Source organism: Rhinopithecus bieti, unplaced genomic scaffold, assembly GCF_001698545.2.
Source record: "Rhinopithecus bieti isolate Rb0 unplaced genomic scaffold, ASM169854v2 scaffold_25940, whole genome shotgun sequence".
NCBI classification, from domain to species: Eukaryota; Metazoa; Chordata; class Mammalia; order Primates; family Cercopithecidae; genus Rhinopithecus; species Rhinopithecus bieti.
Window position 1 is genome coordinate 1,743,535 of NW_016811810.1, and position 23,982 is coordinate 1,767,516.

General features: G+C 53.8%; 1 protein-coding gene across 2 annotated transcripts in view; it reads right to left on the reverse strand.

Annotated features, from left to right (window-relative positions):
• SLC45A4 (solute carrier family 45 member 4) overlaps positions 1-23,982 on the reverse strand; it is a 93,288-nt gene extending 69,306 nt beyond the window's left edge. The window contains exon 1 of one of the 2 annotated variants that reach the window (XM_017895124.1): positions 23,949-23,982. The gene's annotated coding sequence lies outside the window, so the exon portion shown is untranslated. Of the gene's footprint in view, positions 1-6,216; positions 6,236-23,948 lie in introns of those variants that run through there. The other variant, XM_017895125.1, reaches the window with a different exon arrangement.

Below are 23,982 nucleotides of genomic sequence, written 5' to 3' on the forward strand. Positions count from 1 at the left end.
CATGGCACCTGAAGAGGCTGAGGAAGCCTGAGACGCGAAGTCTTCCTGCTCATCTTAATGGCACGAGCTTTCTTTAACTAGGACTGCTGATGTATGTTCTCCACTGGCTTTCACATACACATTATGCAATTTGCTTCATGACTCAGTGATCATTTGATGACAGTCACCTTCCCCAAAACTACCCACACCTAGATCAATTGTGTACCATCAAGTCATGAAGACTCTGAGGTCTATGATGTAAGAAGGACAGCCCAAAAGAGAGCTCGGCTAGTGGGCACAGGGACCTCGGGCCTCGAGAGCAAAGAACAGGTGGCCACAGGGCCAGGGCGGCAGTGTGTGCTTGAGGGGACCCGCCCAGCGCCCACCCCGGCCAGTGCGGGTCTCTCCTCGAACCAGCTCAGGAGGGAGGGGCCGCCCCCAGCACTCCACGGCCATCCGGGGATGGAAAGTTGGCGGGGCTGATGAGGACGGCTGGTGTCTATAAAAATGTTTCTCCCAGGAGGGCCGCTGAAAACAGAGACTCTGAGATACTCTCATTCTTTTCCTTATTTGCCACTCTGAAAAATAAGCCGTTCTTCCTATTCTGAAATGGAATACAGGTCAAAACCTCCTACGGTGAACAGTGACCCAAAGAAAAAGATCACTAGATCCAAAATATTTCTAGTTTGGCCAGTGGCCCCAAGTAACTCTACTCTGTTTATTTGGTTAGAGCAAAGTTCTCCTGGGGGATGAAACGCCTAACCCAGTACGAAGCCTGCCCGTGTCTGCCGGGTCCCAGGAAGAAGGACTGAAGGGCAGGAGGCTCCTTGCCCCTCCCCACCATGGGAGACCCTTCTGTGTCCCTACCAGCGCCTGATAGTGGAAGAGAACAGCTGCTCGTGCCCCCTGCCCCGCCCCCGTTCCAGTAACGGCTGACATTTAGGAGCTCTCTGTCCCAAGCGTCCGCCGTGGCATGCAGAGCTGCCCCACACCCCGACTCCCCGGGGCCTCGGCCCCCAGCAAGGCCGGCTTGACAGGAACCAGCAGCCAGCAGAGGCCTGAGCAGAACAGGGTCCAGAGCTGGCAGTGGGGCTCGGGGTCGCTGGTTCCCAAGCAGGCTTCCCCCACCTCATGGGCAGCTTCTCCTCTCCAGGGGCCCAGCGGGGTCCAGCACAGACTGAGGGCAGGTGAAACGCCAGCTCCTGCCTTCAGCACGTGGTCATTGCCCCGCCCTGCCTGGAACAGCAGCCACCAGAGAGCGTCCACTGAGAACCATAACGCACCCACACCTCAGCGGCCATCCTCAGGTCACGGAGCCTCAAGGCTTCCTTTACTACTGTGGCTGAGATTCCTCGGCCTGCGCCTTGACGGGGCCTCGTCTATGTTGGAAGATAGGTGGTTCCCCCATGGGATCCCCAGTTACACGGGTTCGACCTTCTCTAAACCTTTACCGAATCCCCACTCCATGGTGACCGGCCTCGCACTTGGCCCGAGGTCACGATGTGTTGGCGTTTTTCTGTGGAAGGACCCCACTTCAGATAAGACCGGGGTATAAAGCCCACACGAGCAGTCAGCCTCTGACAAATGCATCTTTAAAAGTCCTGTGAGGTCTGCATTCCACCCACTGCACATCCATGGCCGCGTCCATTTAAACATATTTCCCCAAGAGACGCGCACCCCAAGTTAGGAAAGCGCCACCCTGAGATAACGAGGACCAACAGGACAAGACCGAGAGGCAGGAACACGATCCATGGCAGAAAGCACGACACCGGGCAGGGGTCTGCAAACGCCCCGTGCCCGCTTCTGACCGGCCCAGGGCACCTGAAGACATCCTTGGCTTTCGGTCTTTCCCGAGTGCATCCTAAAGATGGGAGATCATGAGTTCCGGCCCTGATCCCAGTAGGGCACCCTCAAGACCTCTGGAACCTGTATGGTGCTTCTCACATCAGAACAGAGCCAGGCATCTCCTTCACGCTGTTCCTCAGGAGAACCAGCAGCGTGAAGGGGCCTGCAGTTGCCTGGGGTGGGGGCAGACTCCAGCAGCACCTCATGGCTCTGTGGCTCTTGTTACTAACCCCACAGGTGTGGGCAGTCGCATTGCAGGGACCAAGGACACACTGGCTTCCCTCCCCTGGGGACTTCCTGGTCATGAGCTATGGCCAGAGGAGTCAAAAAGGCACAAGGGGAGACAGGCCCGGCTCCAGCCCTTCAGACGCGCAAGGCACTGGGCGCCCACAGCCCCTCCTCCGGAAGGTGAGGTACGGGCTTGTGACACCCTTCCTTCCCACGGGAGCCAAGGAGAATGGGTGGCGGTGGCGGTTTACTGCAGGTTCGGAAAAGGCCTCCACCCTCACCACCCTCCGTGAGACATGGGATTTGCGCCCTCAGGAAACTCACAGTCCGAGAGGTGGCCTCCCATGTGCGGTTGGTAAAAGCAGAGCCAGGGAAGCACAGACGCCTACCAGTATATCTTCCTGGTCCCTTTCCGGGCACCCTTTACCCACACTCCCTATTTAAACCACTCGGAAGCCTTTCCAGATGAAGGCAGGTACAAACTGAGGAATTTATACTTCACAAGAAAGTACTTCCCCATTGAGGAACATTTAAAAGAGTAATTGCGCTCACCTGCATTTGACCCTGCTTCCTGCTCATGCTTTCTTCAGAGCCCAACCCCCAGAAATGTGACCCCTCTGTTGTCAGCCGGGAGCCCCTAGGAACGGGTCAGGCCCCACCTTTAACTTTCCCACCTGTTTGCCTATTAGGAGCAGCCTCCACCCCATAGTGAAGAGGCCTCCAACCTCTCCCACATCTTTCCCCAGTTAAGTTCAAGACTCAGGAAAAACAGAAGCAGCTGCTCTTCACGAACTACTTTAAACCTTACAATGAAGCCAACCAAAATAACTCCACAGTTCAATGTCAGCTGCGGCGGGGAGGAGCTGCAGAGTTCTCTCGCCGTTGGCCATGGGGCTCCCTCCTGAACTCATCCTAGTTAGTACTTTTATCACTGAATCCTAAGACTATCAGAAAACATCCCAGGCCGACCAAGCACCATGTGACCTGGAGGAAGTCGCTTGACCACTCCAGGTCACGTGCAAGGCCTTAGGGTGTGAACAGAGCACCTTCCTGGTTCCTTCCACTTCTACACGCTTTCATTCTACAACTGAAAACCACACACGAAGGCGTGTGTATCATCACGAGAGAGAGGCCTTCAGAGCCCGGCAGCAACCTATAATAGACAGACTATAAACTCAGCACAGCTCACGCTTTCTTCAAAAGACTGATTTTAACAGGCAGGAGACATAACCGCAACTATGAGAACCTCTCCTGGCGGTTACTAACTTACAGCATCATGACTCAGCCGCTCTGATGGTCTGATAGGTGAGGTCACCTGGATACCACAGGTGTTTTCACAAGAGGAAATAACCCACAGGCAAGGCGCAGAGCACAGACTGTACCCCTGCCACGGACCGGCCTTCTCCCCAAAGTCCCTCGTCAACCCTTCACAGCAAGTCTGGAGTTTCGCTTTCCCACGGCCAGGACGCCGGGCTTCTGGCCTCCCTGGCTGACGGGACAATTACAGACAGTTGAGTACTGTCTTTAATATGAACACTGGCATGTCTTTAGCTAAAAAGGATCCTCTGTGCGGTATCTTGTCAGTCTAGTGAGAGAATGCTTTAGGCCGTAACAGGTGAAAAGTGCCTCCTCTCACTTGCCACTCTGTTCAAGAGCTGCCAAGGTATAGCAGGCTCTTTGCTGGGCAGAAGCAGGCAGCGGGTGGAACTGCTGGAATCTCCAGCATCTGCAGACAGGCCTCAGGGGGGCAGTGAGGAGACAGCTCTCAGACCTCCCAGGGCACAGTCCACAGGGCAGCACACAGGAGGGCCCGGGCCAGGGGCACCAGGAGGAAGATGGAGCTCAGGGAAGGAGCAGCTCCGTCTCGTACCCTCTTGCCCAGTCACTGAGGGGGACTAGATGGCTTTGCACTGAGCCCCACATTTCTCCCACCCTCCCTGCCTCTTCAAGCCCATGTCATGCCAGCAGCCTCCTTTCTGGCGGTGGCTCACACCTTGGGAGGCTGAAGCAGGAGGATCGCTTGAGTCCGGGAGTTTCAGGCTGCAATGAAACATGATCCTGCCACTGCACTGCACTCCAGCCTGGGCGACAGCCTTGAGTATGTCTTAAATGTTTCAAGACAGACTGGGAATTCATATTCACGCTGCCCTTCAGAGCCTCGAGGGCTGCCCTTGAGCAACTCATTCAAAATCTGCAGGAGAAGGCTGGCGGCCCAGTGTGAACCCAACACTAGAAATAGAAAGTTCCCAGAAAAGGAGGTGCAAATGGCACTCAGAGATGTTCAAGCTCACGTCCAGTAAATGTAAATTGCAAGTGCACCAGTATGCCACATTTTCACAAACGACACAGTGACCACCACGGGACAAGGCTCCAGGCAAACGCCCTGACCGTGTCTGACGGGGACCACGCCTGGTTGGCCCGCCCATGAGAAGCACCCTTCTCCTGCCCCATCAAGTTAGATCTTCTGGAGCCCAGCTAGTCTACACACAGGAATTTCTCCTACAGGCCTACTTCACACAGCCAGGGACCTGTGTACTGACTACGGTGTTGTCCTGTCCTGCAGGACTGAGGCAGCCAGGGCCCAGCGAGCGGCAGTGAGCCGGGTCGCACTGCCTGAGGTCTGTGCTGGACACACAGCAGGGACTGGACGGGACCCTTGCTCTTGTGGCACTCACGTGGGGTGCCGGCCCTGGTTATTTCATGCAGAGCCACTGGTGGGTTGGGGAAGATGAGGGCAAGGGGCACAGTCCCCGTGTACCCACATTTTCTGTGGGACTCCCTGTCCAAATGCAGATGGCCAGGCAGCTGGCACAGCAGGAGAACTTGGGGAGCAGTCTGGGCTGCAGTGAGAGATGAGTCAGTAACATGGGGGTGCTAATCCTTGGGTGTGGGTGGGAAAAGAGGTCCAGGAAAGGATCCCAGCTCCCAAGAGGGAGGCAGAGGCAGGAGATGTGGTCCCAGAGGAATAAGCAGGGCCTCAAGCCAGCCATGAAACCAGCCAGGTGCGTGATGGCGTCAGGGCCTGGGGAAGAGGATGAGCGGAGGCAGGCGGTGCCAGGGAGCAGTGGGCACAGAGGCCAGGGCGAGAGCAGGAGGGGCAGAGGCGGGGATGGAGTGGGAGTGCACGCTGCACTTTCGAGAAGGGGTGAGAAACAGGGCTGCTGCTTGGGGGACTTGGAGCCAACAGGGGTTGTACTTTTGTCCTTCTTAGTGACAGACATTAAATCCTGCACTGATCAAAACCTAAGTCCCAAAACTTAGTTCCCCTTCACTCACTCACCCCTTCCATCTACGACAGTCGTCTGGAGTGAAGTCTTTGAGATAACAAAGATGTTATCTCAACCGTGGCTCAGCATTCAAACAAGGATTCTAATCTTTCAGGGCTCCAGATGGGAAACAGATTGCTGAGAATTATCAGTTTTATTTGAAGAGTGCAGAGGGGCGATTTTTACAAATGGGTATGACTGGGTTTTCCTTGGGCAGAGAAGAGCAGTTGGCCTGCTGAGAAACCAGCTTCCTACTCTGGCAAACGCCATGATGGAAAGGGTCAGCTTCCTGTAGTAAGAGGAGCTAAGAGGCCGGGGCCAGAGGGACCTTCAGGGGGCCCCTGTGGCTGGGGCCTCTGCAGAGGGGGGCTCAGGGAGGCCAGGAGTGAGGGCTAAAGAAAGCCCATGGCCCAGGGTCTTCCAGCCCAGCCCAGGGAGCACTCCAGGTAAGGCAAGGCCTCACCACTCTCCAAGGCACCACCACCCTCGGTGGGCTCAGCACTAGAAGCCCACCAAGCGCCACCTCTGCCCTGGAGGCCCCGGACACTGGAGCGGGGTGCCCCTGGCCCTACAGCTTCAGATCCCAGATCTCAGTCCCCTACAAGGCATGCAGTCCCTCACTTCAGCAGGGAAAATGAGCTAGCAGAGAACTCTGATATCCGGACGTCGCCCTACAAAGAACTTTAAAGAAGTAAAAAGCAAAAAACATACTATGTTACATTATACTAGACAGTACAACCATTACACATCCTATGTATAACTATACATGTCCATGTATCATAATACATACACACAGATATTATACATGATCTATATCTTCTATGGTAATCAAATACTGCACCGTGTATAAAGCAATCTATTTTTTAAGTGCGTGGTGCACATCTGGCTGTGAGCTCACCACACGTGCAGGTGTCTGACCCCAGGCTCCTCTCCAGTATTCCTCAGCACTCACAGAAAGGCCCCGAGCACTGTAGCTCCAAGCTTGGCCCTCCCACTCAGGCTGGGCTCAGGGTGGAGAATTCCACCCGCCACTCCAACACTGCCAAGTCTTATCTCTGCCACATTTCTCAATGTGACATTGCACAATTCTTTTGGACAACCTTGACTTTCCGTGGTGCTCACTGCTAATTTTAACTACCTGATGTTTCCCCACAAAGTAAATATGAGGTGTCCATGCCATCACCATGGCAAGTGTTCCAGTCACTCTGCAGATTCGGCCAGTTTCGGTCACAACAACGACATGAAACACAACCACCCAGGCGTGAGGACAGCCACCCTTGGGATTCATCTCCACTGGGGACGAAACCAGGCCGCCCTCCTCCAGGGCTGGCAAACACAGCTCCCATGAACGACCAGGCCAAGCACGCTGTCCTTGGGTCCAGAGACAGACCAGGCAGCCCACGCTGTGTGTGATCCTAACCTGGGGTCCTGAGATGGCGGGGATGTGGGGGGCCTGGGGAGGATCTTCTCTGGACACACACAAACACCCCCTAAATTGTTTTGTTTTGTTTGAGACAGGGTCTCGCTCTGTCACCCAGGCTGGAGTGCAGTGGCGCGATCTCAGCTCACTGCAACCTCCGCCTCCTGGGCTCGAGTGATTCTCCTGCCTCAGCCTTCCAAGTACATGGGATTACAGGCGCCCATCGCCACGACTGGCTAATTTTTGTTATTTTTAGTAGGGATGGAGTTTCACCATGTTGACCAGGCTGATCTCAAACTCCTGACCTCAGGTGATCCGCCCACCTTGGCCTCCCAAAGTGCTGGGGGTGATCCACCCGCCTCGGCCTCCCAAAGGGCTGGGATTACAGGCATGAGCCACTGCACTAGCAAAACATCCCCTAAATTGTATACAAAATTGCATCTATTTGCATTTTTGTGAGAACAAGTTTACAGCTTTTCCAGATCTTCAAAGGAATCATGACCCAGAAAAGATCCAGAACCAGCCCAGGCTGGAGAAAGAGGGCTGGGGGACACACACATGTTCATCTAACTGGCGAAAGAAATTTGTTGTGATGTGGTTACTACATTATCTTCTCACAGTTTTTTTATTTTAATGGGTCCTCCCTTTTGCAGTTTACTTCAGAATTTCGTTGAGCAAGTTAGGTTCATACCAAAAAAAAAAAAACCACAGGCAAACAGAAACAAAGGAAAATATATTCTCTAAGTTTAGGAAAAGCTATAAGGAACAGCGCAGATCATCACAGAGCTGAGATTTTCGGAAGCTCATCAACACATACTTGGCGACGCCAGAAAGCAACAGTCAAACCACATTTTCTAGAACTGACCCCAGCGGAAGGGGCAAAAGCACGAGCAACTGCAGGTGAAGCTAGTGGCGTCTGTCAGATAAAATAGATCAGGCGAGCAGTGGCGTCTGGAGTGGAGTCCCTGGATAATGTCGCCGGCGTGGCTCGCCAGGGCAGGAGTGAGCTTGCTGGGAACCCTCCGTGTTAACTCATGCATTTTGAAAAGCAACCCAGGACAGACCCCGCCAAGGAAAGACTGAGCTAGAAAAAAACAGCAAAATACTGGTTTCACATTTCATAACCAAAGCATCAGCCGTCCTCCAGATAAAACGTTCATCTCATCTGCATGTTAGGTTTAAAGAAGCGGCTGGAACACCACCACTTGACCCTCAGATTCCGGGGTCTGGCCACCGTGCTGGCCCTCAGAGCTGCTGCTCCTGCGTGCCAGGTGCTGGGAGGCCATGCGCTAACTCAGGGAGCACAGCACAGAGAAACCAGACCTCGTGCGCCCTACTCCCCACCCCTCACCGCCCTGGAGCGGCCTCGAAGCCATGCACAGCAGACAAGCGGGTATCCATGCATAATCCGGGGCAGGTTCTCACAGGAGAAAAGCAGCTCACACTCAGGAGACCCGCACACATCCCCAACCAGGCCACGCAGCACCCTGAGCCTGCCAATCCAGCTCTGGGCTCAGGCCATGCCGCACCCTGGGCCTCCCAATCCGGTTCTGGGCTCAGGCCACGCAGCACACGGGGCCCGCCAATCCGGCTCTGGTCTCAGGTTCCTCAGCTATGCGGACCAACACAGTCCCCTCCTTCTGCTTCCTTCCCAAGGCTCCAAGTTACCGTAAACTTATGGCCACAGCTCCCACCCAACAGGGAACCACACAAGGAGGCCGTGGAGCAAAGAGCCCCCCACATGCCTAGGGCGGGAGGCTGGCCAAGCACGCAGGCTCCTCAGGTCCCTCCTCAGAAGGCTGCGGCCCACTCCTACACCCCTGCTCTCTTGGGGGGTTCCAGTAACAGCTCCATGTGCCACTTGGGCCTGGAGTGGAAGCAACAGCATGAGGCTTCACCCCTCCTTGCTGGTGTCCCTCAGCCCTGCCCGACCCTCGGTCCAGTCCTTCCACTGCCTCCTCTCTGTCTTTGCAGGTGTCACCTGCCGCCGGGCAACACTAGGACCTGACTGACACAGCAACTTACATCACTCCACAACACACACAGGCCTACAGAGTCCTCATGGGTCACAGAAGGTGTCAGTGACAAAAACCACACCCTATCAACAATGATGAAGGGTGACTCTAAGAAATTCTTGATCAGCTTGTTAACAAATCAAGATTAGAACCATCAGCCTTGAAGCTGGCTCTAAACTCCAGGACAGACGAGTGCGCAGATGCCTGACTCTGGGACACTCAGGCAAGAGGCCTACGTACCCCCCAGGGCCCAGATTACAGGTCAGTCATCAGAAATGGGGATCGGACACCCACATGCATGGTGACTCGAGGACAGCGCCCCCAGCCCCCACCGAGGCTGGATGTGTGGGCCTACGTAATGCATGCCAGCAATTCACTGTGACTGCAGACACCTGCTTCCTCAAGCCCACAAAGTGAAAAAATGTGGCCAGGCGCAGTGGCTCACATCTGTAATCCCACACTTTGGGAGGCTGAGGTAGGTGGATCATGACATCAGGAGTTCGAGACCAGCCTGGCCAACATGGTGAAACCCCGTCTCTACTAAAAGTACAAAAATCAGCTGGGTATGGTGGTGCAAACCTGTAATCCCAGCTACTTGGGAGGCTGAGGCACAAGAATCGCTTGAACCTGGAGGGTGGAGTTTGCAGTGAGCCGAGATAGTGCCACTGCACTCCAGCCTGGGCAACAGAGCAAGACTCTGTCTCAAGGAAAAAAAAAAAGTAAATGTAAAAAAAAAAAAAAATCATCCGTGGTAAAGACCTACAGAAGAAGTAGTGAGAAAGAGTGGTTTGAAAAAGGGTTGAGACATCTGGTTGGGGATTCAGGCCAGCTGGGAGCAAAAAGAAGACCCCTGGGCATGCCACGCTGCAGACCAGGAGGCCCTGAGTCCCTGGACCAGGATCTCCGTGGACCAGGGTCTCCGCATACTGTTAGCACAGCACTCCCCCAGGGCCAACCGAGGGACCCTACCTGAGCTCCTGGGGACATGTGCCACCTGAGAAAACCCATGGCCACTGGTCAGGGTGGCTGGACAGAAGGGGGTCTCAGTCAACACCTGCTGTGGATGAGTGAGCTGCATCAGGAGGAACCAGTGTGTGCAGAGGGAATGTGCACCCGGGGCAGCCCCTGCCTGGAAGCAGAGCAGGAAGTCGCAGAGGCAGCCCTGACCCAAACACCTGCCTTACCAACCTGATTCCAAGACAGCACTGCAGGCAGATGGCCAGTGGGGACAAGGCCGGCCTGAGGCTCGCTGGGACACACGGTCCCTGCTGGTCCAAGGCTGGGACTGTGGAGCCCCATGAGGCCTCCCCAGAGCAGTCCCCTCACAGCCAGCTCCCCGTGAGCAGTGGAACGGCACCAGCACTCCCATGGCAGGAACGGCTGTGAGCTCAACGTGGTAACCCACATCCCAGGGTGCTAAATGGGGGCCACCAGCTGGCATGGCAGAAGAAACCCATGTGTGAAGACACAGGGCAATACACAGGAGGGGCGCGGTGGTGCTGAGCCCCAGGCCCAGCTGATGCAGGACCCCTGGATTGGAGGCACCCTGGGAGGCAATCAGCTCCTAAGTCACCACTTGCAGAGCCCCACCGGGGGGCCAATGCCAAACCCAGGCCTCACCTAACCCTCTGGGGGCTCCCAGGGCACTCCCAGGTGGCAGCCTCAGCTTGGAGGTGAGGAAAGTGAGTCAGGAACTGGCAGGTAATGGAGCATTCGCGCCCAGCAGAGCGGGGGCAGCAGGTGCCCGGGAACAGTCCTCCCACTGAGCTTCAGGAGACAGCCGCAGGCAGGCCTGTCTTGGGTTGGCAGCGCGGTGTGGACATTCCAGAGGGGGAAGTGAGAACACACGCAAGACAGGAGGAAGCAGCACTGTGTGGTCAGAGAGGAGCTGCCACAGGCTGGAGGCACGTGAGCCAGGGAAGGCAGCCCCTGTGACAGGAAAGCAGGAGGGATGCTGGGACCATGCCTGCTTTATGGGCAGGACCCTGGGGCTCACAGAACTTAGAGATCTGCCCCAGGCCCCTGAGGGAGGCACCAGGATCCAATCTCTGCAGGACCTCCTGGTCCTGGCAGGAAGAGCCTGGGAGCACCAGGCAGAATTCCCAGGGCCGCCACCTTCCAAGTTAGGCTCAATACCTCCACGAAGATCTCTCTCTTTTTAAAATGGAGATATCAGCACATCACAGGGCTATTAACATTGAAAGTTTAAATGTTATCAGGAACTACAGCACTCAGCAGGGGACAGGTATAAGGAAATCCCTTCTGCAATCACCTGAAGGCATCTAAGATACAAAGAATGTCTGGGGCACCCACTTCCACTCCGTAGCACCCAGGGGGACGCAGAAAACCGCCACTCTACCTCCCTGAACTGCCCCACGGCAGCACTGACTGAGGCCCCTCGACTGACCACTCAGAACCCAACATCAGTCTGAAAGGTCTCCAGAGGCCGGAAGCACCCCAGCAGGTTACCCTGGTTGAGTCAATGTGATGAGAGAAAACAAATTCTCAAGGCTAAAGGTCTCGAGAGCTCCAGCAGCCCAGCAGCCCCGTACCCTGCACAGCCCAGGATGGTGCAGAGTTCATCTCGTGAGAGGCTCCCTGGCTGTGGTGCCGGAGCCCTTGCCCCTCTGGCACAAAGGGACAAGGTGTCCACAGCCTGGGGTCAGCCCAACAAGACCACCATCCAAGCCTGGCCCCTAGAAGACAGGCTTCCAGCCTGGGCAACATAGTGAGACCCTCTCTATATAAAAATACTTAAAATCAGCAGGGCACAGTGGCTGATGCCTGTAATCCCAACACTTTGGGAGGCTGAGGTGGGCGGATCACATGAGGCCAGGAGTTTGAGACCAGCCTGGCCAACACAGTGAAACCTGGTCTGTGCTAAAAATACAAAAATTAGCCAGACATGGTGGCGCATACCTGTAATCCCAGCTACTCAGGAGGCTGAGGCACGAGAATCGCTTCAATCCAGGAGGCAGAAGTTGCAGTGAGTTGAGATGGTACCACTGCACTCCAGCCTGGGCAACAGAGTGAGACCCTGTCTCAGAAAATAATAATAAATTAGCCAGGCATGGTGGCACACGCCTGTCGTCCCAGTTACTCAGGAGGCTGAGGCAGGAAGATGGCTTCAGCCCAGGAATTCAAGCTGTGGTGAGCTCTGATTGGGCTGCTGCACTCCAGCCTGGGCGACAGAGCAAGACCTCACTTCTTTAAAAAAACAAAAAACAAAAAAAAAACTTTAATTAAAATGAAAAAAGAAGGCCAGGCGTGGTGGCTCATGCCAGTAATCCCAACACTTTGGGAGGCCAGGGTGGGTGGATAACCTGAGGTCAGGAATTCAAGACCAGCCTGGCCAACACGGTGAAACCCCATCCCCATTAAAAATACAAAAATTAGCGGGGTGTGGTGGTGCAGACCTGTGGTCCCAGCTACTGAAGAGGCTGAGGCGGGAGAATTGCTTGTACCCCCCCAAGGCAGAGGTTGCAGTGAGCCAAGATCATGCCACTGTACTCCAGCCTGGGTGACAGAGCGAGACTCTGTTGCGCAAAAAGAAGAGAAAAGTGGAGGGAAAGACCCTCATGCCCTTTATCGCATGAAGACAGAGCAAGAAGGCGCGACATCTGAACCAGGAAACGGGTCCTCAGGAGACACCCATCTGCCTGTGCCTTGCTCTTGGCCTTCCAGCTTCCAGAACATGAGAAAGAAATGTTTGTTGTTGCAAAGCCACCTGGGCTATGCTATGTGTTTGAAGCAGCCTGACCACCCTAAGTTACTGAGCTCCCCCCTCCCACCAGGTTTGCCACACTGTACTAGAAACACCAGTGAGGGCCTTTGGAGGAGGGTCAGAAACTGCTCCCTCTGGATTCTTCTCTACATCATCCACATGGTTCTTCAGAAAGCACAGGCAGCTCCCTGGCCACCTTCCCCTCTGAGTTATTAAAGCCAAATGCAACAGGGCTCCACCAAGAGGAGGCACCCGGTGGGCGCCGGGCACTCTCCCTGCCTGGTAATGCGGCAAGTGGATGCTGGCGGGGGAGGCAGGCCTGGGGTCCACGCCTAAGGCCTGCTAAGCCGAGGCAGAACCGTGTGGGCAAAAATAAATCCCCAGATGGACAAGGCTCTGAGGGGATCAGGAGAAAATCCACACGGAAATGTTTAAAACCTATTTCCCAGAACCCTATCATCACCAGGCAGAAACCACAGCCTGCATGTACAGAACTTCCAGGCTCTCCCACAGACCCAGAAAACTTAATCAAAAACCTATCTGAACTTTACAACCACAAACTGGAACCAGCCACAGGGCCCTTATCGGCACAGTCTCACTGCTGTGAAGATGGCATGAACTGTCAGGAACCAACCCGGGACTGATAGCCCGGCCAGTGGCCTTGCCACACACAGCCTGCACCTGCAGACTTTCCATTTGCAGAGATCTAGGAAATGGTAAAATGCTTTCTTCTTTTGCATAGATTTTGAATTAGCAAAACTGCCACTGGCTAGCTAGTTCACTTGTTGAAAACACTGTTCCAATTTTATTTTAAATTTGATTAGCTTTAAACATTACCTCATTTCATTTCAGGAAAAGTTACCAAGATTTTTCTCACACACAGCCATGGTATTAAAGAGAAAGACAAGACACCCAAAATCGCAAAAAAAAAAAAACAAAAAACTGTATCTTCTCAATGTGACTGTTCACCCAGCTCCTCACTCCAGCTGTGGAAGGTGGACCACAGTGCTGCTCGGAAGGCCCACCTGCCGTGGGCACAGCCCCTGTGGCAAACCCGACTGGCCTACCATCCCCCGTGTCCTCATGTCCACATTCCCCAGGCTCTTTCTGCAAAGCTCTTCCCTTCATCCCACAGGCCGTGTCCTTGAAAACTCAGTTCAAAGACTAGCGAGAGTCAACAGAGTTGCTAACGGGTGATGAGTTGAGGATGACACGATTACACTATTTTCACTACTTTTAGGCATGTCTTGAACCATCCATAGTAAGAAGATTTTAAGAACAACGAACAACATCCTGTTTCTTTCAACGACCACCTGCTCAGACATTTTCCACACCCAGCCATGGGTTAGGATGCCCTCCTTGGGGTTCCCAGGCCTGCCCCATCACCCTGCCCAGATGGCTGGCTTCTCAGGCACCTGCCTCGCGCCTGGCACAGAGCAGCCACCGAGGGACCATGTCCAGAATGGAACGTACCACCCACAACAGGCCCAGTCCCTTGCTAGCTCACAGTCTGAGCCTAGTGACAGTGCCCAACAAGAGGGCAAAATTGGGCACCAAAGGCTCACCCAGCAAGCCAATTGGACAGCCTGAAAGAAACAACCAGGAAACAAATGGGAGCGGTAGCACCTCCTCCCCAACCTCCGCAGGAGCCAGGGAGCCAACCCAGAGGGCAGTGCCAGCTGGGCACAGCTGCCCATACCTGTGGCAGCCAGGGGTCCTTCCTTCCAACCTCTTGGCCAGGGAAGAGGGGTGTGGGAACCAGCATGTCGCGTGGGCCAACGGCAGGGCTGGCCACAGAGCCCCCTCCAGCAGCACCTACCTGGCGTGGGGAATGACCGAAAAGCTGCCTCAAAGTCGAATCCATGGCATGGAGGGCACTGCCGCATTTCTCCAGGCACAAGACAAAAGGCACTTTTCAGTAGGGGGTGGGGGAGCTGAGGAGCAGTGCGACCCTGTGGCCCACAACTGCACTAGGCCAGCCGTACCCCGCGGCTCCTCTCCCTCATCAGCGCCCTCACCAGGCGCTGCTCCAGAGGTCCCAGCTGGGCGCCCAGCACGGATGCAGATGCCGCACTGTCTGGCAGCGTGAGTGCTGCTGTGACCCCTTCTCAGGTGCCTACTGAGTGCTGGAGACAGAAACCCCTCACACGTCCCAGTTACCACACGGAAGCAGAAGCACCGAGCACTGGGTGGCTTCTGGAAGGTCACAAAGCCAAGGAGGGCCCAGCCCGGACTGTAAACTCTCCCTGTACCCCACCCACAATGAGGGTGCCAGGCTTCACGTTTCCACTGAAGGAGAAAGCGGACGGGGAGCCCCATGTCTTTAAGAATTAAAAACGCTGTCAACGCCTCAGTAGTTCAGTAGTGGGCTAGACATGTTTTCAACAGCCCTGATAGTGCCTTCAGCTTACCTAGGAAGATAGCTGTCACACTAGGGACACCAGCTCCAGGCTGCAAGTCCATAACAAGACCACCTGAGCTGTGGGCTTCGTTCTCGCCACCAAATCAGAGCTGCCTTTCGAATGGGCACAGTTGACGACGGCGGAGCAGCCGTGGCCGCAGCCCCGGGATCTGGCTCCATCCAGCAGAGGGAGGTGGTGCGCAGGCCCTGATGGGGGAGGACGTCCACACTCCAAGCTTTTAATGCCGTTTTACGTAAGCAACACGAAAAAAACCACTAGCAGTTATTCTAGTATTCCTGGCTGGGAGCAGATTTGCATACTGAAGTAAAGCCCCAGGTTCGGGCAGGAATTTCTAGAAACAACTGGACTCCGTTGTACCTGGTCTTCTTCAGCAGCCAAAATGTCTCTCAAAGTCTTTTAAGAGCCTGAAACCTTGGTTTCAGTATCAATACCCAAAATACCACAAAAATATAAGGATTTGTTGCTTTGGAGAAGGGACCAATGGAGGCTAATCCGGTTCTATGGGGTGATTAGGGGCTGGCCTGTCTTCCTGGTCCTGTTCTTCGGTGTTTAAACCACAGGATTCCTAGAACATGACCTTGGGACTGCTCCTCTCCTCACCCATCCCTGGAACGAAGGCACTGGCCCCACGATATGAGGACGTCATCGCCTCCCCAAATATCTGCACAGCCGAATTGGAAGTAAGTGATGTATTCCTAAGTGGACTCCTAATGGCCAGCCCTGAGGACAGAAGACAGGTTAAAACTTCAGGCGGACCCACGTTACCGATTCCACAGAGTTGGGCAAGTAGCCTGCTTTCCTCCAACAAAGCTGGGAGACACCAGAGACCCCAGCTCCATCAAATCTCCTCTTATGTCATAAAACCATCACACAACGCAAAGTTCTACTGCGCTCAGTCCTCAGCATGCTGTTTCTGAGTGGGAACGGAAGTGATTGTTTTTTGGTTACTAAACTGATTTTCATACCTAATTTCATTAGGTCTAAAGGCTAAAAATAGTAAATCTTTCTACTTTTTCAGCATCTCCAGATCTGCGCAAATTCTCAGGGATGCCAAGTATCAATGCCCCGCACCCGCCTCATCTGGTTCTCAGGGAGAGGCCCACCTTCCCAATCCATGCCATGGCCCTGATCCTAGTGGCGACCTGATGGCCTGAGACCAGCTGCCCCGCTGCAGAACAGGCACAGCGATGCCCCTGCAGGAAGAAGGGCAGAGCAGGGTGACCCGATTCCTGCCAGGCAAAAACCTCTAGCAAATCTAAAGTCTGGCCATGTTAGTCTTCTCTGCTTCTAACACATCTTTCTGTCGCATTAAAATTTAACCCAAGGCACAATTCCACAGGCTTACTATTTTAGCCCAACCAAATAAAAATGCTGCAACATACTTACTCATGAAATGGTTCATCTTCTGCCCTTCAACATAGCACATTTAGAAAACATGTAATTAAATAGTAAAGCTTAATACAGAGCAGCACGGGTACCGTGATTTGACGAAGTGGCACGGGCCTTACCTGTGGACTAAGCGCGGTAGCACCACAAGTACCCTGTGCAAACACAGGAGCATCCTGAGAGGGCCTCCGGTGTGGGGAACTCAGAGCCACAAGGTCCCCATAAACGCCTTCCTAAAACTGGACTGCCTGAGAAGCTGCCGTGGAGAGAGTCCCAGTGCCCAGGGAGCCCCCACCTCCACCCTACCTGCCCCGCCTAGACAAGAGGAAAGGCACTCTTCCCAGGGAATGTTCCAGCAACAGAGGTGTACCTGGTACCAAAACAGTTCAATTATCCCTTTAATTAAGGTACCTTAAATGGGCCCCGCCCCCCAGCTCGAGACCTCCTTCCAACATATTTTTATTTTGTGCATTTAGTAATTGTTTATCAAGATCAATGATATTTATGCTTCTGTGATCAATTCTGTACTGATAATTACAATGACAAAAAACATTCTTCTGGATTATGTTAACATAGACTAATGATCACAGAAATGTTTTAAATTGCAATATATATATACTTTTGTCACAGAGAAGTATGGAGAACAGTCCATAGTTTGGTGCGGTGGCTCACACCTGCAATCCCAGCACTCTGGGAGCCTGAGGCAGGAGGGAGGGTCACTTGAGGCCAGGAGTTCATGACCAGCCTGGGCAACATGGTGAAACTCTGTCTCTGCCAAAAGCACAAAGAAAAAATTAGCTGGGCATAATCCCAGCTACCTGGAGGGCGGTGGTGGGAGGATCACTTGAGCCCGGGAGGTCGAGGTTGCAGTGAGCCATGATCGCACCACAGGACTCCAGCCTGGGGGGCAGAGTAAGACCCTGCCAAAAAAAAAAAAAAAAAAATCATCCTGGGCAACACAGTGAGACCCCATCTCTGCAAAAAATAAAAATAAAAACTAGCTGGGCACAATGGCATACACCTGTGGTCCCAGCTACTCAGGAGGCTGAAGAGACAGAATTGCATGGACCTAGGTGGTCAAGGCTGTAGTGAGCCCTGATCCCACCACTGCACTCCAACCTGGGTGACAGAGGGAAACACTGTCTCAAAAAAGGAAAAAAAGAATGAGGGATAAAAGGACTTTCAAATGGAGCAAACATACAAGTTCACAAAGAAAAAATATGACATGTCAAGACTGTTAAGAACGGTTTGTTCATTTTGTTAAAGGGTGACTGATGACAGGCATCATTAGGATATTTAACATTGGATACTTTTTAAAAAGCAATCCTAGGGTTACTTTTAAATGCCAACATTATGCTAGAAATTGCATCATCTTTCTGCAGTTGTTAAAATAGACCAAAAAATTAATGTCAACGTTAAAAATGTGTCTATGTTTTTCAAATTTTTTTTTTTTTTTTTTTTTTTAAGATGGATCTGGCTTTTCACGCTCAGGCTGGAGTGAAGTTAACGGCAGCTCCGGCTCACCACCCACCACCCATCACCACCACGCATCACCACCACCACAACACCACCACCACCACCATCACCACCAAACACCACCACCACCACCACCAACACCACCAACACACCATCACCAAACACCATCAACACAACACCATCACCAACACCACATCCACCACCATCACACCATCACCACCACCATCACCACCACACACCATCACCAACACCACCAACCACTCATCACCACCACCACCCCACCACCATCACCACCACCATCACCAAGCACCATTTCCACACCACCAACACCACCACCACCATACCGCCACGGCCATCACCACCACCACCACCATCCGCCTATCACCACCACCACCGCCCATCACCACCCCACCCACCATCACCACCACCCAACCACCACCACACCACCACACCACCACCACCACCCCACCCACCTCCCCTCACGCGCCCCCCTGCCCGGTTCAAGCCATTCTTGTGCTTTAGCCTCCTAAGTAGCTGGGATTACAGATGTGTACCACCACACCTGGCTAATTTTTGTATTATTAGTAGAGATGGTTTTGCCATGTTGGCCAGGCTGGTCTCGAACTCCTGACGTCAGGTGATCCACGTGCCTTGGCCTCCCAAAGAGCTAGGATTACAGGTATGAGCCACCGTGCCAGGCCTCAAAGTTATTTTACGGAACACGTGAGCAAAAATATTTGCAGGCCTCTGCTTGACAGCAATGTAAGTCTAAAAAACATTCCTAACTCACCCATCACTGACAGCAGAAGAGCTGCCTCTGCGACACGCAGGCAGTCCCCCTCCCCCATGTCTAACAAGCTCTTAATACGCGATTTCATCTCCAGCGTGGAGATGTCAAATCACTCCCCCTTGAAAAACTTAAAAAAATTCCCTTCCCATATACCAAACCAAAAACCATGTTCTTGAATAAATGTATTTCCCTAAAATGATGACTAAATTGTTGGTGACAAGGAACTTAATCGTTGTTTTCTGGACTTAAAATGTCTTTTTTTTCTATTTTTATTTTTTTGAGACAGGGTCTCACTCTGTTGCTCCGGCTGGAGTGCAGTGTGGGTGTGATCTCCCCTCACTGCAGCCTGGACCTCCTGAGCTCCAGCAATCCTCCAGCCTCAGCCTCCCGAGTAGCTGGGACCACAGATGTGAGACACCGCATCCGGCTAATTTTTTTGTATTTATAGACACAGGGTTTTGCCATGCTGTCCAGGCTGGTCTCAAACTCCTGGGCTCAGGCAATCTGCCCACCTCAGCCCCGTAAAGTGCTGGGACTATAGGCACGTGCCATCATGCCCGGCTAATTTTTGTATTTTTTGTACAGCTGGGGTTTTGCCATGTTGCTCAGGCTGGCCTGGAACTCCTGGACTCAAGCAATCCTCCTGCCTCAGCCTCTAAGAGTGCTGCGATTACAGGAATGAGCCTCCGTGCCCAGCCTGAGTGATGTCCTAAAATTGTGCAATCAGGGTCATATATGAAAGTAAAATGACCACCACATCTGACCGGGTAAGCACACTGTGTTGATCCCTCTTTATTATCTATTTCAAGGGTTTGCTATGCATTTTTCACTCAAGATGTTCCTTCCTTTGAAACAGGAAAAATGTGGTTACCAGTCAATTCAGGTGGCTCCAGGATTTCAAGGCAGAACCCCAGGAGAAACCTTGGGGCAAACTACAAAAACTCAGAGCAAGTAGCCTAACAGAATCCCAGGTGGGAAGCGACTTTTCAATGCAGCAAATTCAGCACCTCTGGGCCAGAGTTCAGGAATGCAGCTTCCTCTCACTGCCAGCAAAATCTTTCCACAGGTTTAGGAGGATGAAAGTACCGAGACCCAGGTCTGAACAATACCTCCCTCACCAGGGCCTGGGCCCAGCAGAGGTGGGAGGATAAGATGGCCAAGCTCAATGACTTGAAAGGTTATGCAAATCCCTTCAGCTGCCTCAGGATCCCACTTCTGGACTGGCTGGCACCCTTATTCCTGCGCTGGGGACAAAATGCCCAGCACTACTTCCCACACACACACCCCTGACCCCCGGGGCTCCCCACAGACTCTGAGAGCGAACTTGTGTTCTGGAGCCCTCACTAGACAGGAAGGTGGGCCTTGGGACGACCCTCAAAATAATGCAGCTGCAGCCCAGCCCCTCTCACTTAAGAGAAATCCCACCAGGTGTGGTAGTATGAACCTATAATCCCAGCAGCTACTTGGGAAGCTGGGGCATGAGGATCACTTGATCCTAGGGGTTTAAGACCTGCTTAGGCAACACAATGAGACCCCCTGACTCTTAAACACACACACACGCATGCATGCGCGCAGGCACACACATGCACACACACGCACGCAAAGGAGAGAGACTATAATCCCAGCACTTTGGGAGGCCCAGATGGGCAGATCACTTGAGGTCAGGAGTTCAAGACCAGCCTGCACAACATGGTGAAACCCCATTTCTACTAAAAATACAAAAATTACCTGGGCATGGCGATGTGCACCTATAGTCCCAGCTATTCGGGAGGCTGAGGCAGGAGAATCACTTGAAACTGGGAGGCGGAGGCTGCAGTGAACCAAGATTACACCGCTGCACTCCAGCCTGGGTGACAGAGTGAGACTCTCTCTCAAAAAAACGAAAACAAAGGGAGAGAGAGAACTCCCTCTCCCTCTCACCTGAAGTCCCCAAGCTAAAGAGAACTCAGAGCCCTTCTCTCCATCATCAGGGTTTTGTGCTGTTTCCCGAAATCTAACTAGTGGCACCAACAAATGACCCCTACCGACTGCCCCGTCCTTCTGGGGCACTAACACCCACGTCGTCTGAGGTGGGAACAATGGCGACCCACCCACAGCTCTCAAAGGGCCGCTCTATCGAGGGTATGAAACACTAAGCAGGCTATGCAGCTGCCTCTAAGTCTGTAGATGTTTTTAATCTTCTTAAAATGCCTCCTCAAAAAGTCACTTGCCAAGGAGGCCACTTTACAAACACTATGAGGCCTCCACTAGCTGTTTCCCCTGTCACCTCCACCCAAATGGCAAGGGGTTGAAAATGACGATATGACGTGTCAAGCTTCTCTTTCGGCAGGCCCCCTCCTAATCCAGGGTAGAGAAGATTCATTTCCATGAACATTAAAGAGGTCTCCCAGTCCTCTGAAAGTGCCCGATTTCACAAAGGCTTGGTTAGCATTTGATACTGGGGGGAAAAGGCCACTAGGAGCACATTTTGAAAGTTTCACATTTAAAAAGATCCTTGTTCATTGATTTTCGTGGGGTAATTAAGCTAATCTAAACAAGGGGACCTTGTCTAGGAGCGGGTGGGGGAGGTGCAGTCGCTCAGGTCCTCTGCATGAAAACCCACTGCAGACGCCTGCTTTTGGGGTCCTCTCTCACCCCTTCCTTTCTACAAGGCTGCTCTTCAGCTGAGAGGTTCGCTCCCTCTGGTCAGATCTGTTTCCTGGCTCAGGTGGAGACAACCCTGCTGACGGTGTTTCACTAAGTGCGCCTTTGTAAGCATAATTATGCAGTGATGAAAACCTGGGGAACCTAGGAGGCCAGTGAGGAGCAGTCCTCACCCATTAGCAGGAACGCGGCTTCCAGCATATTCTGGCTCCACAAATTACAGACACGACTCTGCCAGGGGTGTTCCCAAGAAGGGCACTGGCAATTTGGGGTTGTCTGCCACCTACAGTGCTTGTCAGTCACCCTCACTCGGTGTCAGGCCACGAGGCTGTTGGTCACAAACCAGCCCAGCCAGCCACTGGGCGTCGGGGCTCTCGGGAAGAGCGGGAGAGGGCACTTGGATGCACCACAGTCAGAACGCCAATCACAGCCCGAACCCCAGCGCTGCGCTCCGCCATCCTCCCCACCTCTCTCCTGACAACACAGATACAATCCATTCACCATCGAGCAACCTCAAGATCGGCTGAAATACCTTCCTCCGCTCCTTTCCTCCATCGGGAAAGGGGGGAGCTGCCGCTGCCGCAGCCCTCTCCTTCCCTGCAGATCTGCGAGGCGGGCTGGGAGGGATCTCAGGGCTCACGGAAAGGAGGCAGAATCCGGTTTACAGGCTTGCTCCGCCCCTCCCCCACCCCCTCCTCTCCAATAAGCAAAGTTAGAGGGTGTTACAAGCTGCAAGACACCTTGGAGCTCACCCAGTCCAATCTCTGATGTGCTTTCACGATGTAGCAAGGGCCAAAGCTGCAGCGCGCATCTCGGCAGGGCAGCAGGCCACTCCCCCCACAAGCCCCGGGAGGTGGCCCTGGGCAGCCTCCCCCCTCCCCGCCCTGTGAGCACCTGGACCACAAAAATACACCTTTAAATACCCAGTGTGTATTTCAAACACATTTCAAACGATTTGCTTCTTTCCTTTACAGCCACTGCCACAAAAACAATTAGCCTGAATGGGTGTGAAATCCTTAATGTGTAAGACGACCTAGATCCCCAGCCTCTCTAAAAACACGAGTTCTTAACCGCGCCTGAGTCTCCTCCACCCGGAACCTGCACGACTGCCTCTCATCCTCAAGTGGCTTCTACAAAACCTCTCCCAAGCATTAAATAATCTCTGTTTGATCTTTTAACAATAATTCAAACCTAGCAGAAAAGTGAGGATATCATACATTTATTTAAAGGTCGGTGTTACCTGCTCTGATCCCCATGTGTTACACTCCCTGACCTGTACGCCAATACTCCAGCTTTCTGTTTTCTTACTTTTTCCTAAAGCCAGCACAAAATAGCAGAAGGAAAAGATTCCTACCACACTCTACCTGGCTGCCAATGACACAGGAAGGATGAGACCGTCTGGGGAATGGAAGCGCAGGGCGTTCTCGGTAATGCCAGGCAGATGCAGTGGCGCTTTTCCCCAGCAGAAATGGGCTTCAATTCAGAATCTGCCAGCCCACAAGAATCATCTGACCCCATAACAATGACTTCAATCACTCATCTGGTAAACCCTCCTCGCTCCGGGTCCTACACTGGAAAAGACAGCCCAATAACAATAATAAAAACGACAAGCCCCGTTTTGCTGGAGTCAGCTGAGATATCAGATGGAGGTCAGTGGCTAGGTCTGTGAACCTGAAGCCACACTCCATCAGTGACCCGCACTGGAGAGACAAAAAACCTCAGGCTCCTTAGGAGGTCAAGCGGCCCCTTCCCAGCCCTCCTTAGCCCCCGCCTTCAAGAATCATTCTGAATAGCTAACCAGGAGGCTGGGCCCCGTGTGGATCCGCCTCCGCTGGAAAAGCCTCTGCTGGATGTGCTCCAATCCAGAGCAGGATACCTGGGGGAGGAACGGGTTAAGCTCAAAGGGGAAAGGGGCAGCGGGTGCTGAGACGCAAAGGTGAGGAGACTTCCACAGAGCAGGGACTCTGGGCCTGGATGAACTGATGCCCTGGCCTCTTTCCTCCAGGGACAAGGTCGGCCTCAGAAAATCAAGGTATCTTCAAAGGGACACAACGGAGCACAGTGCCGATGAGACCGGGGCAGAGCCACAGTCTGGCGGTGCAGGCTGGGGGTCCGAGGTGGGGAACACTGGCTAGCAGAGCTGAGAGGGGCGTGTGTGCACTGGGGAGAGCGAAAGGAGGGGAAGAAGAAGGGGAGGGGGAAGGGGAAGAAGGAAGTGTGCTCGGTTGGGAGGACCGGTCCAGACAGGGGAGAGGGGGCCACTTCGCGAGTGGTGGTGGATCACTGGTTGAATTCTCAGAAGTTAGAGACAGCAGGCAGCGGTTAGGAGGACAGGACAGGGTCAGGACCAGGAGTTAGAGGCGCCAGGCTCCTCTCCGGGTAGAGAAATCCGAGGAACTGGGGGCGGGGAGGACTGATGGGTGCGAAAGGGGGCCGGGTCCAAATGAAGGCGCGCGCTCCAGGGTGGGGGCCGGGGTGGGAGGATCAGGGAGGCTGCAAGGCTGGGGACCAGGGCAGGTGCAATCCGAAAAGAGGAGGCGGGAAGGAATGGGGGAACCCTGAGGAGCCAGCGCAAGCCGGGTGGGGCAGGTCCCCTCCCCGGAGAAGGTGTGGGGCTGCGGCTGCCGCGCGGACCCGACCTGGAGGCCGAGGCCGTGCGGGAGGTGGGGGTGGGGAGGCGGCAGGTGCCCGGCGCCCAGGTGCGAGGTGCAGAGGGCTGCGAGGCGGGCGGCTGCGGGCGGCAGGCCACTCACCTGTCTCCTCCGGCCGGGGCCGCGGGGGCGGCGG